The sequence below is a fragment of the Dermacentor andersoni genome, chromosome 1 (assembly GCF_023375885.2).
Source record: "Dermacentor andersoni chromosome 1, qqDerAnde1_hic_scaffold, whole genome shotgun sequence".
In the NCBI taxonomy this organism is placed as follows: domain Eukaryota; kingdom Metazoa; phylum Arthropoda; class Arachnida; order Ixodida; family Ixodidae; genus Dermacentor; species Dermacentor andersoni.
This window is the reverse complement of record NC_092814.1, coordinates 249,313,459-249,319,581: the sequence shown is the minus strand read 5'-3', so window position 1 is coordinate 249,319,581 and position 6,123 is coordinate 249,313,459. Positions and strand designations below refer to the sequence as shown.

The window sequence follows — 6,123 nt, the reverse complement described above, 5'->3', positions numbered from 1 at the left end:
GACTCGTATGCCAGTATTCTGATTAAAAGTTTTAGAGATTTTTTTTTTTATGCATAGGTTTTCTAGTTTCAGAGTTTCAGTTTCAGTATTTCAGTGTTTCGTAACACACTTCCCCAAAGAAAAAAAGCACTTCCACGCCCGTTGGGGCATCTGGTCCGTTCGCGGAATGTCTCGGCATGGTGCGGTTCAGTGGCGAGGGCCTGACTTCAATGCAATGGCACTGCTTTCGCAAAGCGAACGGCGGAAGTCCCGACTCACAGTCAACCTGCTTACGCGCTCTCCGTAAACCGCGGCTCCCCCAACCCCTAACGGCTATAACTCTCCGCCGCCGTCTTGGTGTCGAACCGCGTGTCTCTTTTGACCACACCGCATGACCTTTACATGTAGCCGCTCGCACAAACAACGCTGAACTTCACTGCCCTCTTTCTGAACAACAGTGAGATCGTAGTTTATCGCGGCGGTTATGGGAGCAACAGCAGCATCACGATCAGCAGGTGAAGACAAAGTTCGTGTTTCCATGTGAACGAAAACAAGAGGTTCGGTGTCCGTAAAGCAAGTCACAGCGGTGCCTTGTGGTAACATAACCGGCGAAGAAGTTGGGTTAAGTGCCGTGACTAATGCTCTTCTGTCCAGAAATCGCACCAGGCTAGGAGCGAAGGTGAGCCCGTAAGAAATGTAGCGATCGAAAGGTGCAAGGAACACCTCGCACCGGCAGTCGCCACTACGACGATCCCTGGCCCTACTGTAGCATTCCCCAGGAACGCCTCACGACAGGATAATCGACGCAGTGGTTCTCCCGCTTCAGATCATAGTTGGACGCCTCAGTCATCCCGGCAGCGGCGCTCGCCTTCACTGCAACGGTGCTTGTCCTTCCCTACACCACCAGGAAACTAACCGATGATGCCATAGTAGCAATCTGAGCATAAGTGGGCGTTGGTACGGGCAGAGGGCTTGGGGTGTGCGCGAACGTCATTGAAACTAGTTATTCCCTCACGATTTTACGTAGGCCGTCACCAGAAGACGTTGTATGGACATCAAAAGTAGAGTCACTGGAAAAAAATTCAGAGTACCGCAAAGGTACGCGGCATGCCGGCAACAGTAGGTGGCAGCGGTCATATCCCTTCCAGACCACAGGTGCGCTCCCAACGTGCGAAACTGGATTATTTTTGTATGTTTCTTCAAGTGGATATCACAAATGACAACGCGATGTCGACGGTAATGGACGCACGGTGCGGAAAGCGACGGAACTGCTTTGAGTGTGCGGCGATGGTTTCGATGCTCGTGAATTCTCCGCTTCGCTTAATGGACTTCTTGCGTCAAGTTCTATGTGCGAAGCTGCACACATACTTGCATGTGCTCAATGAATTTGTTTAAAACGTCGTTTCCTTGCAAACTATGCCTTAATTGAGGTTGTGCTTGCGATAGAAAACGCAGCTTCACAGCCGATGGAATGTATAGTTGGCGTTCAGGTTGCCTTTATAGCGCTCGTTCGCGTCCTTTCAAAGTACACAAGCAAGTGAATGTAAAAATTGCTTACTGCTGGGCTGGTTGATCTGTATAATCGGAGCGAAGCGTACGCTGCAATTTTTATGTAAATTTCTAAAGTTGCCCGTCACACATCGGGGATAAAACCCGATGCCAAGTAGCCGCAGTAGCCGCTGCATGCCGACAACTTCGCGTGTTGCGGCTACTGGCGTATTTGCGAATGCGCGTATGTAATGTTGCCATTGATTTGTCAAATAAATTATCTGAACACAATGCTCCACTCTGTAACATTAACAGCTCCTCATTCAGGCGAGACGTAAGCTTGTTTTCGTATACGGGTGTAAAAAATGTGTGTACGAATGTGCTTCTTATAAATTATTTTTGCGCCTTTGATAACGTCAAACTTGTAGTGCACTTGCTTCCAGAACTTTTACTCTGTTCGGGAATGTTGTCTTGTTCTTGACGTTGCTAGTACTTAACAATGGTGCGGTTCTTCTCAAAGCCCACCTTTCTTTTCTGATCGCGCTCCTTTTACTGTCAGCCCTTTATTCGAATCGGATCATTAACACGAAAAAAAGTACGTTTTAGGAAGAGAAGTTGCGAAGTGATGGTAAAACTAGCTTTAAAGAACGCAGTCGTAACCGACTATTGAGCACTTCTATATCTTAAACGGTAATATCACTTTCCTCCGGGCCTAAAAAGATGTACGAGGCTGTTTATAGAGGTCTAATACATATTGCTAATTGGCAAAATCGTGCTGCAGCGGGCCTGCAATAAATTACTATTCCACAGCCTCCCTGTATAAGGGACAACATACATTTGTCTCTGACTTGCTTTCTGCTGTCTGCACCCGCCGTGGTTGCTCAGTGGCTATGGTGTTGGGCTGCTGAGCACGAGGTCGCGGGATCGAATCCCGGCCATGGCGACCGCATTTCGATGGGGCGGAAACACCCGTGTACTTAAATTTAGGTGTAAGTTAAAGAACCCCAGGTGGTCGAAATTTCCGGAGTCCTCCACTACGGCGTGCCTCATAATCAGAAAGTGGTTTTGGCACGTAAAACCCCATAATTTAATTTTTTTTCTACTGTCAGCAAAATTGGCATCTTCAGAAAAGCAAGTAATCACAAAATAAGATGTCGACGCAAACAACAGCTATTTATTTCACAAGAGCAACATACACCACCGAAGAAATGGTCTTTATTGCAATACGAAGTTTTCACACAATAGCAGACGTTCGAGAGTACAACATCAACCTAGCCCGACGGCTGTGTTTATTTTAACATTTCAGCTGCAGAGTTAATTGTGGACTAAGAAGGGAAGCCTCAGCCTAGAGTCAATGTTTCGACAAGGGGGCATGGGAGTCTTCGTCAGGTGCTCCTGGGCTCCCTGTTCCTTGTGTGTCACCTGAACCTTGTGGGTTAGCTGTAGGCTGGTGGCTACCTGGTTGATCGACGTTTGCTTGCAATGAGTAGCAGAATCAATGTTTACACACAACACATTCTTACTCACGCTGAAAGTTTATTGCTGGTGCATCAGATATAAATGGAAAAATCTCACGCATACGCAAACTAACAAAATTGGAAGTGGCCCCCAAAAAGCCGCAAGACATAATGACATCCCAACATAAACAAGATAGCGAGTTCAATCTGTGTACGCATCCAGGAAGTGTATTTATTTTGTGAGTAGCACTATTGATGCCTCGGTTGTGCATTTGTCGTCCCCTTTTCAAATTTAGTATGCCTCCGCTGCCAGGCAGGCTTTCTCGTCTTTCTTCCTCCAAAGAACACACGTAGAATAAAAAATAAACGTACATGACCAATACGAAGAGCGAGCGAGAAGGCAACTCGACTTTGTCCAGTTTGCTACATTACGTGTGGGGAGGAGGATGGGGCAGTAAAAGAGAGAAGACACGAGTCTTGATAGCACTTTGACATGCACTTAGCCAGGTGCAGCGTATATAAAGTTGGGCACTCAAGTCTGTCACCTTCAGGTACTGTAGAAGAGCTGGAGTGGCTTTTTAGGCTGATGAGCTGTGTGAGGCCAGGCACCAATACAAAGCCAAATGCCTGAACTGTGTTCTTCGATCTAAAAATAAAAATGTTCCTGTAATTTCTTATTGATACGTTGACCCGTCTAGCCAATGTGATACGAGTCGCATAACAGCGAAATTTGGCATACGTGGTCACTACACAGCATTAATGTTTACCTGTGTCTGTTCTTGCAAGCACCGTGCACTAGTGAACTTGAGGCCTCTGCGCATGATTACACAGCCCGGCAAACACTGAACAGTTTTCTCGGGCATGAAAAGACAGCTGTAACAATTCGCCACAGTGCCGCAGTGCTCGTCTAATCCTTTACTTGTCGTCCTGTCTGTTTTGTTAACGCTGTATGGGATAACTTTAGTAGCCACTTGTAGCTAAAGTGCCGGTAAAGTTGAAGCCGCACATATGAGTGTTCCCTTTCACAGTGGACTGCACTTTACATTAGGCAATACTCATTATACTCACTTTGCTTGGTCAAGGTTCAATAAATACAACACTGATTATTTCAGTCTACAATTAATAGAGAGTTTTAGCAGAGCGTTTACGGTCCGCTCCGCTCAGACCGGCCTATCACAACAATTGGCACGCCGCCGCTCAGCAAAACGCTACTGGGAACGCTGACGCGCGTGCGCACAGCACACAAAGCGGCAGCGGAACGTGGGACGCAGACCACGTTCCGCTAGGAACCTGATTTAGCGGTGCGTCAGGGAGCGTGTAGTTGCTTTCGTAATCGTTTTACCGCCAAGCTGAGAGCACGTCAGTGGTATCTCTGGAAGGCGCTCTTGTTAGATAAGCGATATCAATGCATTCTGTGCAGCCACCGGTGCGCGTGAAACGTGTACGGAGCGGAGCGCAAGCAAACGCTCTGCTAAAACTGTCTAATGTTTTCAAATATACTGTGGATTAGCGCTTAACTGCATAATAGCATACATGTACCTGCACCTGATCTGGAGCATTCCACTGGCGAGTCTCCAGTCACAGCAGAGCTCTCAGTCCCTCCTAGGCAGTCAGGTGCTCCCTGAGAACCTTTAGTCTCTTCTGAGACTTTAAGTGCTCTTTGGCTCCCTGTTACTTGTGGTGCCTCAACTGCACTTCCCAGGTTGTCAGCTGTCGGCATCCTGCTTGCGGATTATATTCGTCGTCGGACATCATTTACAAGAAAAACGGAAGCAATACACTCAGTCGTACACTATTTACATTCATTAACTTCTTAGTTACAAACGTTACGGCACGTGTTTATCCTGGAAAGTTGAAGGGAATCATTATAGAAGTTTAGTTCTAGGAGCGTTAAGCGCTAATCGGCATAAGCTCGTGGGAAGAAGGAAGCGCGATAGCAGCTTTATTTTACGCCATCCGTCTGCTACACAGAAGCGTCAGATGACGAGTCGCGCTTCCCCGTGCCACACGCGTAATCACGTAAAATGAACGAATAATTTGACGCATTTCCATCTGCATGGCCATAATGAAATGTAGAAACACAGAACTAAACCTTTATTACGACTCCCCTTCAACTTCCTAATTTAAACATGGGCCGTAAAGCTTGTAACTAAGAAGTTGATTAATGTAATTATATTAATTAGTGAATTAATTGCTCTGAGCTTTTTAATTTGTATTTTTATTCAGAATACCTTACAGGCCCATTGAAGGGCGTTGAGTAAGGGGGTCACAGTCTCTACAGAACAGAAAAAAGCATAAAATAAAAAGGTAACAAAACATAGGTTACAAATAGTACAGTGAGACATATTTATACAAACAATTCATTTTTAGTGGCGTAATTCGAGTAAATTTGGTAGGCGTTTAAAAAAAAATGTTAGAAGTAAAAAATGAACTATGATTGCTGAAATGAAGCCTTTCCTAGCTGCGTGGTCGCTTTTCATTGCACTGGTATGTAAACTGAAGTGGGTGCGAGAGAAATGACGTATTTCATCTGAGGCGGCACTACGACCTCACGATGTCGACAGGGGCGGCATGACGACGGAATTTCATCGACTGCCGTTCAAGACAACGAGCTGGTCTTGGCGAGAACAACGCTGGAATGTCAGTTGGGCTGAAAGCCGCGCTCTAAACAACTGCATGACGTACCATGTATGCTGCATGAGCCTGTCTCCTGCTGTTGCCTCCGAAGTATGTAAATACGCTATCGTCTCCGAGTCTGTGTAGAGCGTGAAAGGAACTCCAAAGAGTTTCACACCCAGCGCAGATGGGGTCCTTTTCGAACCATCGAAGTGTGCCGTATTGCCGGGTGCCCGTGTAGTTGTTGCGTAAAATATTACACTTGCTACAATAAATACCTCGTATGAGGAAAAAACAACAACAAAGTAATCGATAACTTAGTGGTTGGCATGAATTCGAACTTCACTATACGGTCCGCAACCTCACCATATGGTGAGGTTGCGGACTAGGTGGCATGACGACAATGGCACGATAACGACGACATTGAGAGGTGCTGAACGAAGACGAAGGCGTCACGGAACGGGCGCTATATCTTCTGTCACCAAACCCTGTTTCGAACCTCTTGACCCCCCCCCCCCCCCCCCACTTTCAATAACAAAACAACAATTACACTTACACAGATAAGGCTGATGCCTTGTAGTTC

The 6,123-nt window shown here is 46.4% G+C and overlaps 1 long non-coding RNA gene across 2 annotated transcripts in view; it reads right to left on the bottom strand.

The window, feature by feature from the left end:
* Positions 1–2,621: 2,621 nt before the first annotated feature.
* Positions 2,622–6,123, bottom strand: part of LOC129381090 (uncharacterized) — a 170,376-nt gene continuing 166,874 nt past the window's right edge. Inside the window, exons 3-4 of one of the 2 annotated variants that reach the window (XR_008609320.2) lie at positions 4,464–4,645; positions 2,622–2,943 (exon numbers count right to left, since the gene is read on the bottom strand). This is a non-coding gene — a long non-coding RNA (uncharacterized lncRNA). The remainder of the gene's footprint in view (positions 2,944–4,463; positions 4,646–6,123) is intronic. The other variant, XR_008609321.2, reaches the window with a different exon arrangement.